Consider the following 22,770-nt stretch of genomic DNA (forward strand, 5'->3'; position numbering starts at 1 on the left):
GGCTGAGAAAGAGGCAGTGGCAGCAGAGCCAGAGGGGCAGGATGCAGCCTTGTCACCAAGAGCCAGGTGTCACTTCTGCAGTTGGGATCAGGCACATGTGCCCAGACGAAGTGTGCGTCTTGGCACAACTGGCATTCCCGCAAAGCAAGCAAGTCTCTTTCGAAGCTGGGCAGGAAGGGTGCGATAACCATTGGGACATCTTGGTTGCTTCTCTTCAGTCCTGAACTTCTTGCTTCATTTGTATACTTCAGAATCGTGACTTCTGGTTCCCATGTTTGCTGCTGCACCAGTATTGGTTAGTACTCCAATAAAGATCTCTTTCTTACTCACAAGGAAGAGCCCTGTGGACAGAGGGGGCTGAATTTGGTCCTGGCAGATTTTTGATGTGCAGCAGCCATCCATCCATGGGTTCAATCCACAAACAACCATGCCTGTATTGTTCTACCTTAAAAACTCTCATTTGCTTCCTTGATCAGACTTTTCAGAATAAGTATGCATAGGCACAAGGACCAGGGCAACAACATCTGTTTTTTTGTTCTGATCCCCTCCCCCTGATGTTGCAAAATGTCCATGTTTGTAGCCCCCTCTCCTATGCACTGGTGGCTCCAGAGCTAGCCAAAGTGCCTTCTCTTTCCCAGAGAGAGCCGTCTGCGAACAAATTCCTGTCCTGCTATTTTTCCACCAGCCATCCCCTCTGCAATCTCAGCCCATGTACCTCGGAGAGCCGTTAGCTAGCATTTCTGCAAGAACATCTCTTGGCTCGGAAAGCACTTTTGAACTTTACACGCAGCTCATAATTGCTGGCCGCCTGCTGTCTAGTGAGAATGAGTATTATTACTTTTTCCCAACATTAGGAGAGAAGGGAGGGGGGAGTCTATAGCTGCCTAATTATTTTGTTATCATCCCATTGGGAGCCATTCAATTTCCTGCCAGTTTCCAATGTGTGGCTGTGCCTTTTCCTCTTTGTAACTCAGCCGAGGGATTAAGGATAAGGTTATATGTGGAGGTTTTTATAGTTCGATGGATTGAAACATGAGGTGTGCAAGAGGAGACCTGTTGCTGACAGAGTGCATTTGCATGTTGCAAATAAAGAGTGTTGTTTGCCCTGCCAGCCAAAGGGCAGGTGAGCATCCTTCCTGATTTGCTTGCACAGAGCTTACTTGGTGCTTAGCTTATGCCTGGTCTTTATTGAGCATTTGTTCCAATTAATTAATCATTTATTTATTATTTATTGCATTTATATCCCACCTTCCCTCCAAGGCACTCATGGTGGTCTACATATTCTTCCTCATTTTCCCCATGTCGTCATCAAAACAACCCTGTGATGTAGGTTAGGCTGAGAGGCAGGGACTGGTCCAAAGTCAGCCAGTGAGCTTCAAGGCCAAGCATGGAATCTGAACCCTGGCTGCTGAGGTCCTAGTCTAACTCCCTAAACACTGTGTCACACTGACTCCTATCCTATTGGGGGCTGCCTGCTGACAGTGGGAGGGGCCAGAGCTGTATGTGGGCGGTGCCATCCCTTTTCTGTCTCTCTCTTTCTAAAACACACTTTTCCCTCCCACTCCCTCCCTGGCCAGAGGGTTTCTAGTCACACATCTTTGATGAGAGCCAGTGTAGTGTAGTGGTTAAGAGCGGTAGACTCGTAATCTGGTGAACCGGGTTCGCTTCCCTGCTCCTCCACATGCAGCTGCTGGGAGACCTTGGGCTAGTCACACTTCTTTGAAGTCTCTCAGCCTCACTCACCACACAAAGTGTTTGTTGTGGGGGAGGAAGGGAAAGGAGAATGTTAGCCGCTTTGAGACTCCTTCGGGTAGTGATAAAGTGGGATATCAAATCCAAACTCCTCCTCGTCTTCTTCTTCTTCTTCTTCTTCTTCTTCTTCTTCTTCTTCTGGGGGGAGAACAGACCACACCTGCCAGATGTCTGAACCAGTCGCTTGCAGAAGGCTTTTCAGATTAGGCAAAGAGTTGCATGTGTCATAAGGATGGGGTGGGGAAAAGCCTCAGGCCCAAGGGCCAAATGTGCTCCACAGGCCTCTCTATCTGCCTCTTTCAAGGCCACACCCCTTCCTTGACTCCACCCCTTCTCCAAAAGCCACTCCCCTCACCAGCCCAACACCTTATCCTCCCTGACTGTTTTTCCCTGGCTGGAATGGGTTCTTGAACTCTCACCTGGATGGAGGATAGAGGTGTTTATGTGTCTCTACTAAGCTGCTGTAGAAAGGTAAAATTGGCATCAATTACTTCACCCACTTTTGCTTCTGGCCCCACCCACCACTGGCATGTGGCCCCAGAAAATTACCTGAAAGGCTATGCAGCCCTCAGGGCAAAGAAAGGTTCTAGGGTCACCACTTGCCCATTCCTGCTTCAGTAATTGTGGGGTGGATTTTAATAGGTAGGAGAGCATGTATTAATTCCAATTTATCCCTCCAGGTGCTCATGTGTGAGGGTTGAGTATACAAAGAGCTTACACTTTATTTAAAATGTGAGGCAGAGCAGAGTTGCAAGTCCCATCCTTAGCAGAAATATGGAAATCATAGGAATAGGCTGTGAAGGCTTCTTTTAATTAAGTCCAGCTGTGAAGCAAGCTGGCTCCCACTTTCTCGCCATGCTTCTCAGAAAACAGGCTGAGAAGTAAGTTTAACTCATAATCATGCATTCATTCTCAGCAGCAACAGCAGTAAAATAAATGCAGGCAAAATGCTTATATTTACAGTATAAACATCCTCAGGCATGTAGCTGGTGCTGGAACAGTTGTATCCATCGCTGGTCAAAAAGAAAGAGAGAGAAGGAAGGAAGGAACAGGAAATATTTATTTGATTCTTCCTTCCCAAGAGAGGAAGGGAAATGACATCACACAGAGCCTTCTCTACCACTTACATTTCTATGGTTTGAGTCTGCCTATCAGCAATGTGGCCGTGTGGTCTTACCCCCTCACATGCTAACTCACAAGAATATGCCTTGTTAGATTTGACTGCAAATCTCCCACAGTAACTGGTGTGCTGCCGGTTGCCAGCTGTCAGCCTGGGTTTGGTTCATTTGCGCATTGATGCACTTGGAGAACTCTCATAAGAGCAGCTAGGAGAGGAACATGAATAGAAATGGAAAGGAGTGCCAATGGGCACAGGAAGATGCCAACTCCACTTCAAGACCAGTTGAACCTGTCTTTTCACTTTACAAACCCGCCATGACTTTGTTGAAAGTGTTGGGATGCAACTTGGCTTGTCCTGGTGGCTGATGTGTCAGCATGGAAAATGGAGAGAGAGAGAGAGAGAGAGAGAGAGAGAGAAGAGGAACCTCCAAGCTTCCTAGACTGTCCTTTTCCCTGTGCTGACCTCCCTTCCTTGTAGGCTTGCCAACCTCATTTCCGACTCCCTTCTTCTCCGTGCCCCACCTTGGGAGAGGAGGTGTCAATTTTGGATGTCTGTCCATCCAAGCTGCAGGACAGGAGCAAGCTTGACTTGTTGCCTCTTCTCCTTAGTTAGAACTCAGATCTTTCTTATCAGGCATGCAATTCCTACAGAAACAAAAACAAACCATAGCTTTCTTGTTTTCCCCTAAACTCAGAATCTCAACGGGATTATATCCAGGGCAAAGTGTGTGCCTTTGACAGTGACCCAGTGCTAAGTTCATCTTCTGCTAATGCAGAAGTTCAACTCCCAATGCCATCATGCTTCTCTCCCCAGAATGATGGTCTGCGACTGCCAGTCGGAGCTTGTTAGCAGTTCCCCAGTGATGGTGTTTCAACTGATTAATGTCCTTATGGGAGTTTCAGACCCAGCAAGTCAGCAGCATCAGGGGAGCAAGAGGGCTGGGTGATGGGGAGGATGGCAAACTCTGGCCGAGTTTCTGTGGATGGATTTATTTCCAGCTTTAAAAAGGATAGGGTAGCAAGCAATGGGAAGGCTCTCTCAACCTTTCACACTGTGAAGAGCTGCCGCCGCTTAGAATAGGTCAGGGGTGCAGAGCCTTTGACATCCCAGATGATGTTGGTGTCCAGCTTCCATGGACCCCTGCCAGCCAGGAGTCAAAGATGGTGGGAGTTCAACAACATATGGAGGTCCACAAGCTCCCTGTTCCTAGAATGGACAATATACAGTGGAGGCTGGTCCATTAGGATGAATGAGGCACTGCCCCAGCAACCTTATTCTGCCCTTATCCAGCTCCCTGACTTTTTGCTGACAGCCAGCCCAGGGTGGAGCACTGGCAAGCCGTTTTCTCCTCCTCTGTACTCTGCGGAAAGGAGGATGGGGACAAAAGTAGAATTACGGTAATTGGCTCTGCTGTCATTGGCCCAGTTGATTGGGAGGTCTTGTGCAACAAACCCTCTCCCCCAAAAGATTTCATGCTGAGGAAGGCAATGGGCAAATGCACTGGATGCAACATCATCTAACTTCCCCATAAGCAGATCAGAATGAATGTTTGAAGGTCCCAGGTGAGAGCTTGGAGGGTTCACTTTTCTATGTATGGAAAAATGATTAAGATATAATTGTGACAGAAGGACTGGTGTTTATTCTGTCTTCTCTTCTCTTCTCTTCTCTTCTCTTCTCTTCTCTTTCTTTATTCTCTTCTTTTGCTTATTCTTGCTTCTTTCCTACTAATCTTCTTTAGATTAGTTTCACTTTATTGTGTTTCATTTATTTATTTATTATTAATGTTGCAATACATATATGAAATCTTTACATAATGATACATATACATTATATTCGTAAATTCACATTTTCACATTTCATTATGTACCAACATTTATCCATTTCTTATTTCTTGCCCTGTGTCTTCCCTCTACCCATGCATGACTTGTTATTATTTTGTAACTTTATTATTGAGATTGTATTTTAATAATTAAACATCTTAATGATTAAACATTCAGTCTTACACTGTATATCTGCTTAGCTTAACTTAACTTTGGGAAATCAGTCTATACATATCAATAAATTCTTGTTGGAGCATCTTTTGGTCATGCATTCTTCTACACATTTCCATTCCTGTTTGAGATTTTGATTAGATTGCATTCTAATTGTCGCCGTCATTTTGGCTAATTCAATCACTTGAAAAAAATTATGTTGCCAATCTTTCAATGTTGGTACTTCTTCTGATTTCCATCCCACCCCCTTTTATTGTGTTTTATGTTGAAAATTCTTAATAAAATTTGATTTTTCTTTAAATGAATGTTTGTTACACAACCAGCATTCTCTAATCTCCCTACAACGAAATTGGGATGAATGCTGAATAAACAGGTTGTCTGTAAGTGCCCTGAGGTTAGCATGCTTCAGGGGAGATCAGTGGTGTTGAATGAGACATTCTTGTAGGGCTGTTGTGGTGTTCAACATCCAAACAGACAAGCCTCTTAAAACAAGGCACGGTATTCTTCCTCTTTGTCCCTTAAAAAAACCAACAATCCAGAGGAAGAAATTTGTGGAACTCAGAAGCTAGCTTGCTGCTTTTAAATATGTAATTGCTCCTAATAATGGCTTTTATGATGTAGGTACTTGGAATTCTTCCTCCACTGAAGCTTCATGTCTGCGTATTTGTTTGTGGTTTTGTAGGAGGTCTTAGGGTAGCAGTTACATCTTGCGTGCATTTACATTTTCTCAAATTTTTTTTTTGGGGGGTGTATGTGTGTGTAAAATTATTAAACAGAAATGCATGATTAAGCCTGCCAAAAGACTCTACAGCTCAGAGAACAAAAGGATGGAAGGGGCTCCGCCTGGTGGCTTTTGTGTAAAACTGCAAATTGTGGAAATAAATCATGACAGGGAGTCAAGGTTCTAGTTTATGAATGAATACTAGCCTCGCTACCAGCGGCAAGAGAGAAATTTGATTCAGTTCGCATATTCCAGTGAATGTACCTGATTCACACTTTCTGAGCCAGTACGTACACCAAAACAGAGCCAGCCTTTGAAATTTGCACTTCTCTGAATTTTGCAGTGCAGATTTCAACCCAAGTAATATGTGCCAAAAAGCATATGTTAGGATAAAGCTTAAAAATGGATATATTTGTGGAAAAAGCCTACAAGAATACATTATACTGGGGGAGGGGAGGAATTATTGCAAAAAAGTTTATTTGGGGATAAATTTACACTAAACAGCTGACAAATTTTCACGAAGAACTGAAAAAAGAATTCACAAACTGATGCGGGAAACTGAAAAACTGAGGGACTTAAATTGACAGTTTTTCCTGGTACACAAGGAAAAACTTTTTGGTACACAAGAAGTGAAATTTTGGTTCAAGCACAACAGTTACCGACCATGTTAGGGAGAGGGGCATGAGGACAGCCCTCCTAATCTGATGCAGACGTCATTTTATATGGGGTCGGGGTTGGAAGATGAATTAAATGGAGCTCACCTGAATTATTATTATTTATATAAAAAATTGTTTATTCTGAAATGAGTGCGTTGACAAATGAAATGGATGCACAATTAACTATTCTTTTGCAGGCACTTTTCATTCATTCATTCATCTGAAGCATCATCACCCTGCTCTTCAGTCCAAATAAAGTTTACAGTGGACGTGTCGCAACACACAAGGAAAAGGGACTGTAAGGGAGGAAGGGAAAAGAAACAGCAAATCCACGTACACACTCCTAGTCCCATGCTAAGTCTTTGCAGTGACCAGATAGGTGCACCAACACCCTGACTCCTTATAAAAACAGCTTTCTAGGTTTCCTACAAAGACATTATTGCCTCCTTGGAAACTTGGGCTGCCTGATTCCCGTGTTTTCATCTTTCTTTCTTTCTTTCTTTCTTTCTTTCTTTCTTTCTTTCTTTCTTTCTTTCTTTCTCCCTCTCTCTCTTTCTCTCTTTGCCAACAGGAATGTGTCCCATCTGTAGATTTTGGTTGCCAGTGAATCTGATTGGTGGGTCTGTTTACGGTGCCTCTGCAGGGGAGGATGATAAGGGATGGTCATTGTTCAGGAAGCCGGACAGATGCTGGCAGCCCAGAGGAGCCTCTTGCGCTTCTGGAAGCTTCCTCCTTTTTCTCCCTCTCTCCTTGAGATGCTATAAATTCCTACACAATAAGCTTGTCTGTTTGGTGAGCTTTTTTTGTGTGCCCAAAGACAGATGGAAGAGAGGAAAGGGGAGGGGGGTCGTTATCGGTTTTAAGTCGGCAAACTGCTTTCATGTGGGGATGTCAGAACCTCTGTAAATAAAGGACCAGATGTGCCCTGAATCCTTCCCCTCTCCCTCGAAATTCAATTGTACTTCTTGAGCTGTAGAACCAGTTGCAGATGCTGGCCATTCACTCCTGCGATAAAATGACACAAGACAGAGATTTTTTTTTGCGGGGGGGGGGGTGTTCCTTAAAGACTACGTTCCCTGAGTACAAATTTAACAGGCAGGGCCAGGATTAGCAAGTGCCATGAAAGGTAGTGTGCTGTAGTGGTTAGAGCAGGCACCCCCCCAAACTCAGCCCTCCAGCTGTTTTGGGACTACAGTGGTACCTCGGGTTACAGACACTTCAGGTTACAGACTCCATTAACCCAGAAACAGTACCTTGGGTTAAGAACTTTGCTTCAGGATGAGAACAGAAATTGTACGATTAAAGGCAATATGAATTTAAGAAATGCAGAAGAAATGATAAAAATGGGGGATAATCAGAGGTGTTGATGGAAGTCCAAAAAGATTGTATAAGATATGAAATTTTGTGGTATGTATGACAATATGTTTAAAAATGAATAATTATATATATATATATAGAGAGAGAGAGAGAACAGAAATCGTACGGCGGGGGCACAGTGGCAGCGGGGGGCCCCATTAGCTAAAGTGGTACCTCAGGTTAAGAACAGTTTCAGGTTAAGAACGGACCTCCAGAACGAATTGAGTTCTTAACCTGAGGCATCACTGTACAATTCCCATCATCCCTGACCACTGGTCCGGTTACCTAGGGATGGTGGGAGTTGTAGTCCCAAAATAGCTGGAGGGCCGAGTTTGGGGATGCCTGGGTTAGAGTGTCAGTCTAGGGCCTGAGAGATCAGGGTTTAAAGCCCTAACCAGTCCAACCATGTTCCCCTTGCCCTGGAAAAGGATTCCAATGCAACTTCACGGGTCTCGGGGTTGCTGTGGTGTAATGGTTAGAGTGCTGTACTCGGCCCTGTGTTCAAATCCGCATTCAGGCACGAAGCTCACTGGAAGGAGGTGGGCCAATCGCTGTCTCTCGGCCTAACCTGCCTCACAGGGTTGTTGTGAAAATAAAACAGGGAGGAAGAGAACCACGGGCACTCCTTGGAGGAAAATCTCATATAGAAATATAAAAATAACAATCACTGAAGTCTGGCGGGAGGGGGGCAAATGGCAGGAACCATAGCTTAGGCGTAGAGTGGATTCCTTCAGTGGCACAGTCTCTGCTTTGCATGCAGAAGGTCCCGGGTTCAATCCCAGCATCTCCAGGGAGGGCTGGGGAAGACACTCCACCTGAAACCCTGGAGAGATGCTGCTAGTCAGTATAGACATTACTGAGCTAGATGGACTGAGGAGTCTGATACAGGATAATGCCACTTCATATGTTCTTAAGCTTATCTAATTCTACTGCATGTTCCAAGGTCAACAGGGCCATTTTGAAATACATAAGTGAATAAATAAATATATGTAAATTCAAACCAAACCAAACAGTGGCTCCTCCAGTGTCTAGAAGACCCTTATCGTCTGTCAAACTAACAAACCCATCCAGAAGATAAAGGAGAATAACCCAATAATTGTCTATCTTGAAAGTAAAGAATGGGAAGATTTTCCCCATCCCAATTCTTTGTCTGTCTTCTGCCTTCTTCTGCCTCATGCTTCTCTTCTCCTGAGATCTGCTTTTACTTAGGAGTCTTCATCAAATGAATTGCAGAATCAGTGCTTCAGGTTTCAGTTCCATTTATATGCAGCATCCCAATCTCACGGCCTGGTACATTGCCAGTGCACATGTGTGCATGGATGACACCCCGCCGTTGATGAAGCACTATTAAAAAACCCCCACAACCTGATAAGAATATAGGTAAAGGGAAAGGGAAAAGGGACCCCTGATCATTAGGTCCAGTCGTAACTCACTCTGGGGTTGTGGCACTCATCTCGCTTTATTGGCCGAGGGAGCCGGCATACAGTTTCCAGGTCATGTGGCCAGCATGACTAAGCCGCTTCTGGCGAACCAGAGCAGCGCACAGAAATGCCGTTTACCTTCCCGCCGGAGCGGTACCTATTTATCTACTTGCACTTTGACATGCTTTTGAACTGCTAGGTTGGCAGGAGCAGGGACCGAGCAACGGGAGCTCACACCGTCACGTGGATTCAAACTGCTGACCTTCTGATCGGCAAGTCCTAGGCTCTGTGGTTTAACCCACAGCGCCACCCGCGTCCTATGGGGAGATGTCTAAGCACCTGTAATTCAGGGGAAGTGTTCATGGTTGTCCATTCCCCCGCAAAAAAAAAGAAAAGAAGAAAAACAGGAGTGCTCAGTAAGGAGTGGACATAGTATTATTGGCAGCTGCCCTCTTCTCATAGATTCCTATGGAAACATTCTTGGATAACACACTTATTATCAAGGGCAATTGTCTGGAATTATAATGCTGTTTTTGGAATACTACCACTCCCCTCTCCTCACAGCCTTCATTTCTTTTCCTGCTTTGATCTTTTCTCTTTCTCTTTATTGTTGCCATTATTGCTTCTTGCATATTACAAAGGGAAAAAACAAAAACAATTACAAAAAAATAATGACTGGACATAATCTAAACTCCACATAAGCTTTGTGGATGAATATAAGCTCAGTGAATAGATTGTTGGAAGGAGTCTGCCCTCCTCTCTCTGGGCTTGTTCACACTTCCACTTGTGCTGTGCCTAGAAAGCAGTTTTCTGCTTGTCCAACACTTTCTAGGCATGAAGTCTGAGTGGGTTTGCCTTTGCCTCACCACCTTCCCCTGGAAAACTCCCTCTTTAGTGCTAAATTAGTACAGCAGCCCGCAGAAAACCCCATTGCCATTTGTTCCGATTCAGCGCTAAAGATTGGGTTTCCCCGGGGGAAAGAGGCAGGGCAAATGGAGGTATGTCCCCCCCCCCCCTCTGACATCAGAGCAGCCAAGCCAATAGTAGGGGAAGATAAGCCATCGGACGCTTTCTGCTTGGTCAGCCCCAGTGTGACTTCAGATCAGCTAATGGCATCAAGAGATGTGATGAAAGGAGAGGGGTCAAAGATGAAGGAGGAGGCAGAGTGCAGAGCAGGAGAAGCGCAACCGCTGAGGCACTATTCTGAGGCACTAGAATATCTGCATTCTGTGATTTGTCACTGTGAGAAACTGTGTGCATAACCTCCATTGGCAAGAACCGCATGGTAGTTTATGGCCCACAAACCACCCATCAACTAACCCTTGTGATAACAGCTTTTGAGGGGACGCCCTCTGCACTGGGGTTATACAAGCAAGCTGTTAGTCTGGTATGCGGCTTGGATTTCCCCAGTATTTGTCTTGGATGTGCCGGAGCACACCCTTCGCATGCAGAAGTTCAGTCCCTTGCATCACCGGTAAAAGAGGACAGAGAGCAGGGAAAGATTTTTGCCCGAGAGCCCCTGCCTGTGCAGATGACGCTGAACTGGATGTCTCCATGGTTTGGATCTGTGTCTATAACATACAAAGAGCCCCGCTGGGCCCATCTCGTCCTGCATCCTGTTTTCGTAGATGCCTCTGGGAAGCCCACAATTCCAACAGTGCTCTCTTCACCTGTGATACTCAGCAGCGGACAATGGAGGTGGAACCTAGTCACCATGTCTAGCAGCCATTTGTCTAACCCTCTGAGAAAGTCATCCAAGATGGTGTCTCACCACCAGCTCTCATGGAAGTGAATACCATCATTTAACCAAGCACTGTATGAAGAAGTATTTTCTTCTGCCCAGTGGCGTAGCGTGCCGGGGTGGGGGCACAGGGGCAGTTGCTCTGGGTGCAAAATTGTTAGGGCTGCGAAAGTTCAACACCCAGTGCTGCCTCAATATAGCTGTGCACTTCTGTTGCTGTTGAAAATGGGTTCTCCATGTGAACCAGGAATTGACCTCTCCAGGCAATGGAATGACTCTTCTTTTCTTATCTCTGTGGCTGTGATCTCCTGGGTGCTGCGGACGCAGTTAGGCAGTTGAATGTGCATGCGTACTCTGACTGTTTCCCTCCTTCCCTCCTATTCCACTCCATGCGGCCCAGGCACTGGCAACCCATGCTACACTACTGCTTCTGCCTGTCCTACATTCCCCCAACATTCACCTTCGTTGGATGACCCTGAGTTCCAGTATTACAAGAGACAGAGGACAACTTCTCCTTTTTTTGCTGTCTCCTTGCTGTGCATGATTTTACACACCTCTGCCTCCCCCATTACTCACCCACCAGGGGCACATTTAGGGCAGCGAGAGCAGTGCGGTTGCACCGGGGGCGCAGCCGAGAAGGTTGCCTTCCCAAAGCCCGGCAAGCGCTTGCCTGGCTTCAGAAAGGAGGTGCGAGGGCTCTGACAGGGTCCTAGTGTCCTCCTTCCTCCTTCTCAAAGCTGAGCAAGTGTTTACCGGGCTTTGGGAAGGAGGTAGGAGATCTCTAGGTCCCTGCCAAAGCCTGGCTTCAGCCAGTGCCACAAGGGCTGGGGGGAGGGCATCAAATGGCCTTGCACAGACTATGGCATAGTAAAATAATAATAATAATAATAATAATAATAATAATAATAATAATAATAATAAATAAATTATTTGTACCCCGCCCATCTGGCTGGGTTTCCCCAGCCACTCTGGGCGGCTTCTAGCAAAGATTAAAAATACATCAAAATGTCACACATTAAAAACTTCCCTGAACAGGGCTGCCTTCAAATGTCTTCTAAATGTCAGGTAGTTGTTTATCTCTTTGACATCTGATGGGAGGGCGTTCCACAGGGCAGGTGCCACTACCGAGAAGGCCCTCTGCCTAGTTCCCTGTAACTTTGCTTCTTGCAGTGAGGGAACCGCCAGAAGGCCCTCGGCACTGGACTTCAGCGTCCAGGCAGAACGATGGGGGTGGAGACGCTCCTTCAGGTATACTGGGCCGAGGCCGTTTAGAGCTTTAAAGGTCAACACCAATACAAGGTCTTCTTCTGCACGCACACCTAATGATCCTCTTCCCCTGAAGAATTTCTGCCCGCTGTTTCACCTTGGAAATCAAGAGCGGGTGGGACCTGTGGATTTAAGAGTAGGCGACCCACTCTTGGTTTCACAGGCCAGCAGGGGATGTCGACACTCTTCTCCCCCAGCCTGCAAAAAGGCAGACATTACTTCACAAGCTCCTGCGAATTAAAAACAGCCAGACGTTGATGGGCAAATCCTCTTATTCGTTTCTAACCGGCCTGCTGATTCACCAGGGTGGTCGGCTGCAGCGCCAACTTTCCAAACACCTCTGGCAGCAAGCGCACTTCGAGCCCAGTGGCGCTCTGTTCATCTAGGATTGTGGCCTCGACCCTTTTGCGTCTTGTGGTGGTCTGTCCTCGCCGGCCTCTTCGGCGTTTGAGCACACATCATTAATCACCCTGTCATCCCAAATGCTGCGATCCCTCGCGGAGAGTTCCTCGCAAGAGGTGCCCCCGCTGTTTGAGTCTGGATGAAGAACTCTCTGAACTTCTTTGGTGCCTGCGTGTGATGTCAAACCATGGCAATGGTTCAAGAACGGAGCGAAACATTGCTTTAAGCTCTTAAAGAAAACATCATTAGATCCTTTAGATCTATCCAATTACCGCCCGGTTTCGAATCTTCCGTTCCTGGGTAAGGTGATTGAGAGAGCGGTTGCTGAACAGCTTGGTGGTTTTCTGGATGAAACATCGGCTCTGGATCCATTCCAGTCCAGCTTCCGCACTGGTCATGGGACCGAGACGGCTCTGGTTGCCCTAACAGATGATCTTCGTAGACAGCTGGATCGAGGCGGGTCGGGGCTGCTGATTCTTCTAGATCTGTCAGCAGCTTTCGACATGGTCGATCACGAACTTCTAGACCACCGCCTTGCCGACGTGGGGATCCAGGGCACAGTCCTTCAATGGCTGCGCTCGTTTCTCTCTGGTCAGGGACAGAGGGTGGCGCTTGGGGGGGAATTGTCATCGCGCCACTCCTTGGTGTGTGGAGTACCTCAGGGTGCGATACTCTCCCCGATGCTTTTCAACATCTTTATGCGCCCCCTCGCCCAGCTTGTTCGGAGTTTTGGGCTGGGTTGCCATCAGTATGCTGATGACACCCAACTCTATCTGTTGATGGATGGCCATCCTGACTCGGCCCCAGACACACTGACCAGATGTTTGGAAGCTGTGGCTGGATGGTTTCGTGGGAGCCGGTTGAAGCTAAATCCTTCGAAGACAGAGGTCCTGTGGCTGGGACGGGGCGATATGGGATTTGGGGGGCAACTCCCATCTCTTGCGGGGGCGCAATTAGTGCCAGCACCGTCCGTTAAGAGTTTGGGTGTAATCTTCGACACCTCCCTTTCCATGGAGGCGCAGATTGCAGCTATAACAAAGGCGGCATTTTTCCATCTCCGCCAAGCTAAGCAGTTGGCTCCTTACCTCTCTTGCCCTGACCTAGCCACTGTGATCCATGCGACGGTCACCTCCAGACTGGATTATTGTAACTCGCTCTACGTGGGGCTGCCCTTGAGACTGACCCAGAAACTCCAGCGGGTGCAGAATGCTGCAGCGAGACTCCTTACGAGGTCTTCGCTGCGAGATCACATTCACCCGGTGCTATACCAGCTGCACTGGCTCCCGGTGGAGTACAGGATCAGGTTTAAGGTGCTGGTTTTAACCTTTAAAGCCCTATACGGCCTAGGACCCTCGTACCTACGGGACCGCCTCTCCTGGTATGCCCCACAGAGAAACTTATGGTCTTCGAATAAAAACATCTTGAAGGTCCCAGGCCCCAGAGAAGTTAGGCTGGCCTCAACTAGAGCCAGGGCTTTTTCGGCTGTGGCTCCGATCTGGTGGAACACTCTGTCACAAGAGACCAGGGCCCTGCGGGACTTGACATCTTTCCGCAGGGCCTGCAAGACAGAGCTGTTCCACCAGGCCTTTGGCCAGGGCACAGCCTGACTCCCTCCCTCGGCAATCTTCGCGGAGCTCTGGCCCAATGGTTGCCAGTGGCTTGAATTAATTAATTTTATAATGAATGATTTTAGACTGTTGTTTATGCTGTACTTTTGTACTGTTTTATTGTTGTTAGCCGCCCTGAGCCCGGCTTCGGCTGGGGAGGGCGGGATATAAATAAAATTTATTATTATTATTATTAAAGAGCAACCCATCTCAACCAGTTTGGAGCTTTATTTTGGAACAGTCTGGATGGGCTCAGCGTGGTTTGCCTAGGAAGGTTTTGGAATCCAGACCTTTCGCTGAACCTGAGCAGGTTTTCAAAACGTCAGGGAAACAGAAACCCGAGGTTCTCCTAGGTGGAATGCTCTGTGTGCTTTTATTTCATATTTCAAGGATTGTAGATATCGGATTTGGCTTGGTTGAAGCGGATGGGGCAGTTGCAAATGGTGGAAGGGTTTTGGTGGAGAGTGAATGGTGAATTTCTTTACAGTTTTTTTTAAAAAAGGATAGGGGAGCAAGCAATGGGAAGAAAGACAGACAGACAGACAGACAGACAGACACACACACACACACACACACACACACACACACACACACACTTTGTCCTTCTTTCTCAGTCTCTCAGAGTGTGAAGAGCTGCTACCAGATACAATAAGTCAGGAGTGGAGAACATTTGACCATCCTTTTCTGCAACATGTGCTGATCAAGGGTCTGGAACCCAAGCCTGATGAGGAATGGTTGAAGGAGCTGGCTATGTTTAGCTCAGAAAAGAGGAGACTGAGAGGAAATATGATAGCCATCTTCAAATATCTCAAGGGCTGTCACATGGAAGAGGGAACAAGTTTGTTTTCTCCTGCTCTGGAGGGTAGGACTCAAACCAATGGCTTCAATTGACAAGAAAGGAGATTCTGACTATGGAAGTTGTGGACTCTCCTTCCTTGGAGGTTTTTAAGCAGAGGTTGGATGGGCATCTGTCATGGATGCTTTAGCTGAGATTCTTTCATTGCAGGGGGTTGGACTAGATGACCTTTGGTGTCCCTTCCAACTCTACAATTTTATGATTCTATGATTCCATCGGTCCCAGCCAGCATGGTCATGGAAAAGGAGTCTAACACTTGCCAGCCCAGCTGATTGCTGCAGCTTGCAGAACACAGGACTTTTGCAAGTGCCCATGACCAGCTGATCATCAGGCAATGTAAAACACTGTGTGGTTACCCACACCATTTGATTTTGAAACACACAGGCACAAAATGGTGTACCATATGTCATGGGGACTTTTACATGAGCAAAAGTGGGACTTCTGACACCATTGTGATGTCGGGTGATTGACAGGTGGCTGGTCCTGCCCACCTTTCAGTCTTGACCTGCAAGGGGAGGATCTGTCTCATTGGCTTTATCCACTATCCCGCCTGGATCTAATCCTATGATATATATTGTGTCTTTGAATAGGCAGCTCCCATTTAAGGGTCACAACTAGTAGCTGTTGGCAAACCTGCCTCCCGTGATGTTTTGTTCTGTTACCTTTTCAAAGAACCTAAGAGCTCTGCCAGATCTCGCTTCCATGGCTGGCATGGTCACATTGTCTGGACTCATCTGGGAAGGGCCATAGCTCAGTCCCCAGCATCTCCAGATAGAGACTGGAAAGAACTCCCTGTCCAAAACTCTGGACAGCTGCTGCCAGTCAGTGCAGACAGTGCTAAGTTAGTGAGGGACCAACAACCTATCTTGATAATACAGCAGCTTTTGCATTGCAAGCCCTGGAGAAGTGCAAATTTTGAAGGGCGGTTGAGTTTCAGTTTGTGCATTATTTCGGAAAGTGCAAGTTAGAAAGGTTCACCTTCAGTGTACAGTGGTACCTTGGTTTTCAGATGTCTCCATCACCGAACGTTTCAGAACCCAAACGCCAAAAACCCGGAAGTAAATGCTTCCGTTTTCAAATGTGCCTCATAAGTCGAACTGCATCCACTGAGTGTACAACTGTATTTTTCTCAATTTTCTACAGATTGCCCATTGTGCCTCAGTTTTTGAATGTTCTGGAAGTCAAATGGTCTTCCCAAATGGATTACGTTCAAAAACTGAGGTACCACTGTAAAGTTAAATCAAATTTCTCTCTTTTCCTCACCGATAACACAAATGTTTCCACTGTTGCTGTTCTATTGCTGCTTAGTCCTCATTGGCCTTTGTGCCACTAACATCTCTCTCTCTCTCTCTCTCTCTCTCTCTCTCTCTCTCTCTCTCACACACACACACACACACACCATGAACAGCCCAACATCCTAAGACTTCCCCACTCCATAAACAGTGGACATTGTATAACTTCCTCACAAAATGGAGGGAGAAAGGAGAGAGACAGAGAATCCTTTACAACACCTTAAAACATGTTTTAAAAGCCAAACACGGTACCCCTCCCTGCTTTGCGTTCAAATACAGGATTTGGAAAAGTGATCCCTTTAAACCTGACCCCCCCCCCCCATTCAACTCTCTTGCCTGGTTCTTTCACTGTGTGGTTCTCTTCATGAACTCCTAAAACATCTAGGTTTTCAAATGCTGAAGCTTTTCAAAGCTTTGTGGGGGGGGGGGGCAAACACTCAACGGATCAGATTTCTTCACTCTCTTCCTGCTCTCCACCCGCACCTCCAGGATCTTAAGAGTACCCCCCCCACACACACCCCAGAGTGTCCTTTTCTTTACATTCCCCACATACACAAATAAATCTTGGGGTCTGGTGTCTGGATTGAATAACAACTGTGTGTTTTATGGCTCTCTGAATAACCGTAGAGGCTTGGAGCGAAGGATTCTTTTTGTGTGTGATTGGCATCTAGGGCCGTGGGTGGTGTGTGAGGGGTGGTGAGCAAGAGAGCAAGAGTTTTAGCAGCACAATAAGAACAGAATAAAAGCCCTGCTGGATCAGGCCAAAGGGGGGCCCACCTACTCCAGCATTCTGTTCTCACAGTGGCCAACCAGATGTCTGCAGCTCTTCCCGCTTGCAATTGGTATTCAGAGGCATTTGCCTCTGACAGCAGAGGGAGAACACAGATCATGGTGGGTAGTCACTGATAGCTTTATCCTCCATGAATTTGTCTACTCATCCAGGGAGAGTATGACTAAGAAGGTCCCATAAGCGACTTAAGACTGCATTACAGTGGTACCTCGGGTTACAGGCGCTTCAGGTTACAGACTCCGCTAACCCAGAAACAGTACCTCGGGTTAAGAACTTTGCCTCAGGATGAGAACAGAAATTGTGTGGCGGCAGCGGGAGGCCCCATTAGCTAAAGTGGTACCTCAGGTTAAGCACAGGTTAAGAACGGACCTCCAGAATGGATTAAGTTCTTAACCCGAGGTACCACTGTACCTCAAGGACCGCCTCTTTCCATATGAACCTACCCAGACCCTAAGGTCGTCTTCCGAGGCCCTTCTTCGTGTGCCTCCTCCACGAGAGATCTGGAGGGCGGCAACATGAGAACAGGCCTTTCCTGCAGTGGCTCCTTGCCTGTCGAATGCTCTCCCCAGGGAAGTTCGCCTGGCGCCTTCATAATACACCGTTAGATGCCAGGCAGAAGGCTTCCTCTTTAACGAGGTTTTTGGGCGAGTGACATCTGATGCCCTTTTATGTGTTGGGGAGGGAGGGTTAATTGGGTTGCTCTTGTTTTTCTTATGTATTTTGTGTTTTTATATTGTGAATTTATGTTGTGAACTGCCCAGAGACCTGCGGGTATGGGGGGGGGTATACAAATTTAGATACTAATACTAATACTACTAATAAAGTACCTGTGGGGGAAGTCCCAGCAGTTCCTTCAGAAACTTACTCTGAATGGTTGGTTGCATCTGCTGGAACATATCCCCGTCCTGGTGTCTGAGTCCCATACAAATGTTGGGGGAGTATTTTAGCAGCATAAATATTCAAGCTGAGGGCTTCAAAGGAGCCTCCTTTAAACCTCCCAAAGGTTAGAATGGCTTTTGCTGTCCTCCAACCTAAAGGTTTTGCTGCCTCTTTCTGAACATCCATTTTAATTCATTTGCGGGGAGGTTATACAAGAACATGCTTTTGTCTTGTGTTCATCCTGATTTGCTTGTTTATACATTTCCTGACCCATCATTTGTTCCTCCCACAGTTTTCAATGCATTTTCCTGTCACTTTCCTAATTGCAAGAAGTCTGTTTCTTCTTTTATCACCAAGCTCTTTAATCCACCTTAACTGCACAAACCTACATTTCTGCTAGGAAACCAAACCTCTCCCTCAAAACGCTGACAGTCTGGAAGTGTCCTTAGTTATAACTGACGTCTGGGTTGCATTCAGAGGAGCTTTACTCAAGGTAGACCCATTGCAATTTAATGGGCCCAAACTATTTATTTAAGTGGCTATACTCTTAGTTTGACTACTACTGGATACAGCCATCTGTCTAAGATGAACACCAATCAAATTCCGAAAGAGCCAAAATTGTCAATTTCAACACGATGAGGCTGGATGGCAAAGATAGGTGTGTAGCTGTTTTTTTTAAAAAAAAGATCTGCCACCAGGGGGCAGGATCTTTCCAAAAACAAGAGGCATTGTGGGGTGGAAAGAGATGAAAAGGTGCTTATAAGACAGACACTGTTTTTGGACAAATTTTTTGGGGGCACTGGACGATAATTAATGCTACTGTTTTTATGGTGGGCAGCACATTCAGGTGTCGTCAAGATGATTTTAGTTTCTTGGAGGTCATTCATTTCACTGGGTCATCTCTGAGTACAGCCCTATATCTGCAAACATATTATTTATTTACATTCCTTCTTTTTCTCCAAGGAGCTCAAAGTGCCCTACGTGGTTTTCCTCACTCCTCCACCCCAAAAGGTAGGTTAGGCCCACAGGCAGTGACTAGCTCTAGGTCACACGCAATGAGCTTCGTGGCCAAATGAGGATTTGAACCCTGGCCTCTCAGGTCCTGAATTTAAGGTGTGGGGAATTGAGAAAGTGAGCAAAACTGAAATGGATAGGTTTGTGGATGACAGCTCCCCCTGGAAACGCATCCCAGCAGTCAGGGCCCATAAGGTTTTCAAGAGTTCCCTGGCACATGCATCCATCCCCCGCCTCCTTGAGCATGTTGTGACAGCTGAAGTCGCCTGGAACGCACTCTCCCTTGGCTGGACTCCCAGGTCAACCGTTTCTGAGCTCCCTTCTGAAGCCGCCTGGCAGCCCAGACTTAAGAGCCGCCCGAGCGCAGTCTTAACACTTTCTGCGTCAAAGGCTTTTCACCCAAGTCGGATCTCTGCCAGTGTTTCCCTGAAGTCCCTTAACTGTGGTGTCTTTCTTTTAAAGCCCTGGTTGCTGAACAGTAACAGGATGCGTCCAGACAACAAAGCACAAGCTACCTTCTTCTGGTGCCCCAGCAAAGTTCTCTGTAATTGCGTGAGACAGGTTCTGGGGATGAGGAAGAAATTTTATCCGGGCTGCATTGAAAAGTAGCCTGCTGAATTTGCACACCCACACCCATTTTCGTATAATTTTTTTATTGAGTTTTGATAACTCCTAAACATCAGATCAGTTTCTTAAATAACAATAACTGACAATTAATCATTTGGATTGCTGGTACTTTTGCACTCGGCAAATTGCCCTCCTTGGAAAGAAATCTGATAAGCCCAAAGTATCTAAATGGCAGAGCTCAAGTAATCATTTTTGGGATAGAGAGCGTGGTTTTATTTCTTACAACAGATATCAAGGCACACGGTTGCTCAGCCTACCAGTATATGCAAATGTCTGGCTCATTTAAGAATCTTTATTCTCAATAATGATGGAACTCACAGGTGGAGAATACTTTTATTTTTGCATGTCTTTATTATTTGTAAAGGGGATATTTGTATTAGTTAATGCTTTATTATCCCTTTGGAGCTGCACTGTATCTTTGTGCTTTGTACTTAGCCGTGATTCCTGCATCGCAAGGGGTTGGCCTAGATGACTGGGTATTTTCCAACTGTGATTCTATGATTTTGTCCTTCTAGACTGTGATGCCTTATTCTTTTACACTTCTGAGTCTTGATTTTTTTCCCCTTTTTGTTAATGTCTGCACTTTTTTAAAAAACAACACAATAAAATGTTTCTTTTTTTAAAAAAATAACAATAATTGACGTAACCTAGTAAAAAATAAATCTTGAAAACAATATAAACAAAGAGCAAACATTGGGCAGGGATTAAAGAAGAAGAAGTATGTAGTAGTCTTTAAGGATCATATTGGGTAAGTATAACACCAAAAAGTATGTCTTTTATTTTGCAAATTCAGGAAGAAGGGAGAAGACACACAAAGAAACAAAAATAATATATTGATGAACTTCAGCTTTAACCAGATCCATTTAAACACCAATGGTGGAAACCGACCATGTACTTGGATATTGTGGATTTTTTTGGGGGGGGGGGGGTCAGTCTGGATGATTCTCCGAGTCCCATCCAATTCTTGGGATTCTGTATCTGTGGATGTCAAATGTATGAGAGCAAGCTTGCCCAACCTGTCCTTTTGTCTAGCTCATGGTTTTGGCTGATTTCCTTAAGCACCACGGTTAGCATAACCAAAGAATTTGCTCCATGCCATAAAACAAATGGGCGGGCCTTTCCTCAACCCCCTCACTATCTGCTAGGTAGGAGAACAGTAGATGGAGTGGGAGTTGGGGAGCACTGAGCAGAAAGCGGGCTGGAAGCTGGGGACACAGAGACATGCTTGATCTGTGCTGGATCCAAAGCTGTGACTAATGGAGAAACAAACAGTACTGATTCTTCTCAGACTTAAGCTTGAAATTTTGGCTAACCTATATTAAGAACTTTCATTCTCTTGCTAATTGTGCTGTTTTATTTTGAAATCTTTAAGATAATAGTTGAGTTCCCTGTAAATTACGTTGCTTTGAATGTACGTATACTTTATGTTTTGCTTTCTTCGGTATACTTTATATTTGACTTGATTCTGGATTGTTTTATTTGAGTTTCTAATGTAGGTTGTAAACCTATTTGAGAGGTTTTTGCTTTCTTTCTTAAAAATATAAAGCGGTGTAGAAATTAAATTAACAACAAGAAGAAGAAGATCTGTTTGGGTGTTAATGCTGGGAGCTCCTCTATCTTATCCTCAGGTTGTATATATGTGTAAATAAAAACATACATCTCAAAGACACCATAATCTCTGCTGACCTTCATTCCAAGGAAACAGAACCCAGGGTAAGCTTCTGGAGTCTTGTGCTGCTCAGAGATTGTGGTGGCATGTAACAGTATTGACACAACTCATAAACGAAACTGTTCTACACTGACTTCTGCACACTTCTAATTTAAATGTTAGCTTTTCCAACAGTGCGGTATCTCAGACCTTCCTGCACCAGTAGTTCAAATCAGCTCCATACTTATCTCTCCCAAAACCTTGCAATCCTGAGTTGCGCAGCAGTCAATAAATGTCTAACTAGCTCCCTACTATAAACAATAGCATCGTCTTCCATTTAAAAAAGGATTGAGGAGGGCTATTTGTAGTGTGAGGGTAAAAGATGACACTTTACCAAAGATCCGATTTCTTGGAAGGCTGTATCCCAGAAGGCTTTAATTTGCACTTTCTGGAACAGTACACTAACTGAAACAGAGCCATCCTTCGAAATTTGCACTTTCCTGAATTTTGAAATGTGTTTCTCTTGCCAAGGAAGGTGCACCAAAAAGAAGAAGAAGAAGAAGCCTGCACTGGGATCAAGTGTCCATAAAAATATAACCCTTAGTGAAAATGGAGATGTCAAAATTACTTCTTTGGTGGAAATTAGAATCATAGAATAGAGGGGTTGGAAAAGGTCCCAAGGGCCGTTTAGTCCAAACCCCAAATGGCTGTGCAAAAATGGGTACATTAGGCAAACTGCCTTACAAAGATGTGTGTATTAGGAGAAATGTATATCAAAATGCTACCAAATTTCCATGAAGTTGTTTTTTTTTTAATTGCAAACTGATTATGTGGCGTCATGACAATATGCCTTGGACAGGTGGGAGGCTCCACCCACCTCTCATATTTGGCCCAGAAGAAATATCTTCATTTGATATTTGAAGATGACGTAAGAACAATCATACATTTTTTCTACTTCTCCGCCATACCAGGATATATTATGGAACACACCCACCCACCCGATTTGCATTAATTTGCACTTCTGGAGTCAAAGCCATAAATGTTCAGTATTCAAAGTGGGCATGGAAATTGGGACCTCAATTAATACATTACATTGGCAATGTGGGGACTGCCAATTCCTCCTTGCTTCCATGCAACTGGGGGTTCCATGGTGCAACACTATTGTTTGCAAGCTCCAGTGGGACAGTGCAGCTCAGTGGGGCCATAGCTCGGTGGGAGAGCACCATCTGCATGCAGGTTGCTTGGCTAGCATCTCCAATTAAAAGGATCTGGTGGTGGGTCAGGTCCTTGGGCCTGACACCCTGGAGAGATGCTGCCCATCAAGACTGGACAACAGTAGCCTAGGCAGGCAAAGGGTGTGTACTGGCACAAAGCAGGTTTCTGTGTTGCTGCCTTTTGGAGAAGGGGCATAGCTCAGAGAGAGTGCATCTGCTTTGCATGTAGAATGTCTGGGGTTTGATCCTCCCTGTCTCCAGTTAGAGATGGGCTCATCCAAAGCCCCAGAGAGCTACTGAATGGCTGTGTAGACAATGCTGAGCTAGATGGACCAACAGTTAGCTAACTTTTCTGTGTTCCTATGCATAAAGGTCAGGCATGGAACTTGGGGAGTGGATTCATAGAATCATAGAATC

At 45.7% G+C, this 22,770-nt stretch overlaps 1 protein-coding gene across 4 annotated transcripts in view; it reads left to right on the plus strand.

The window, feature by feature from the left end:
* MEGF6 (multiple EGF like domains 6) overlaps positions 1–22,770 on the plus strand; it is a 221,695-nt gene that overhangs the window by 62,110 nt on the left and 136,815 nt on the right. The window lies entirely within an intron of this gene.

Source organism: Podarcis pityusensis (genome assembly GCF_964106645.2).
Source record: "Podarcis pityusensis genome assembly, chromosome: 8".
In the NCBI taxonomy this organism is placed as follows: domain Eukaryota; kingdom Metazoa; phylum Chordata; class Lepidosauria; order Squamata; family Lacertidae; genus Podarcis; species Podarcis pityusensis.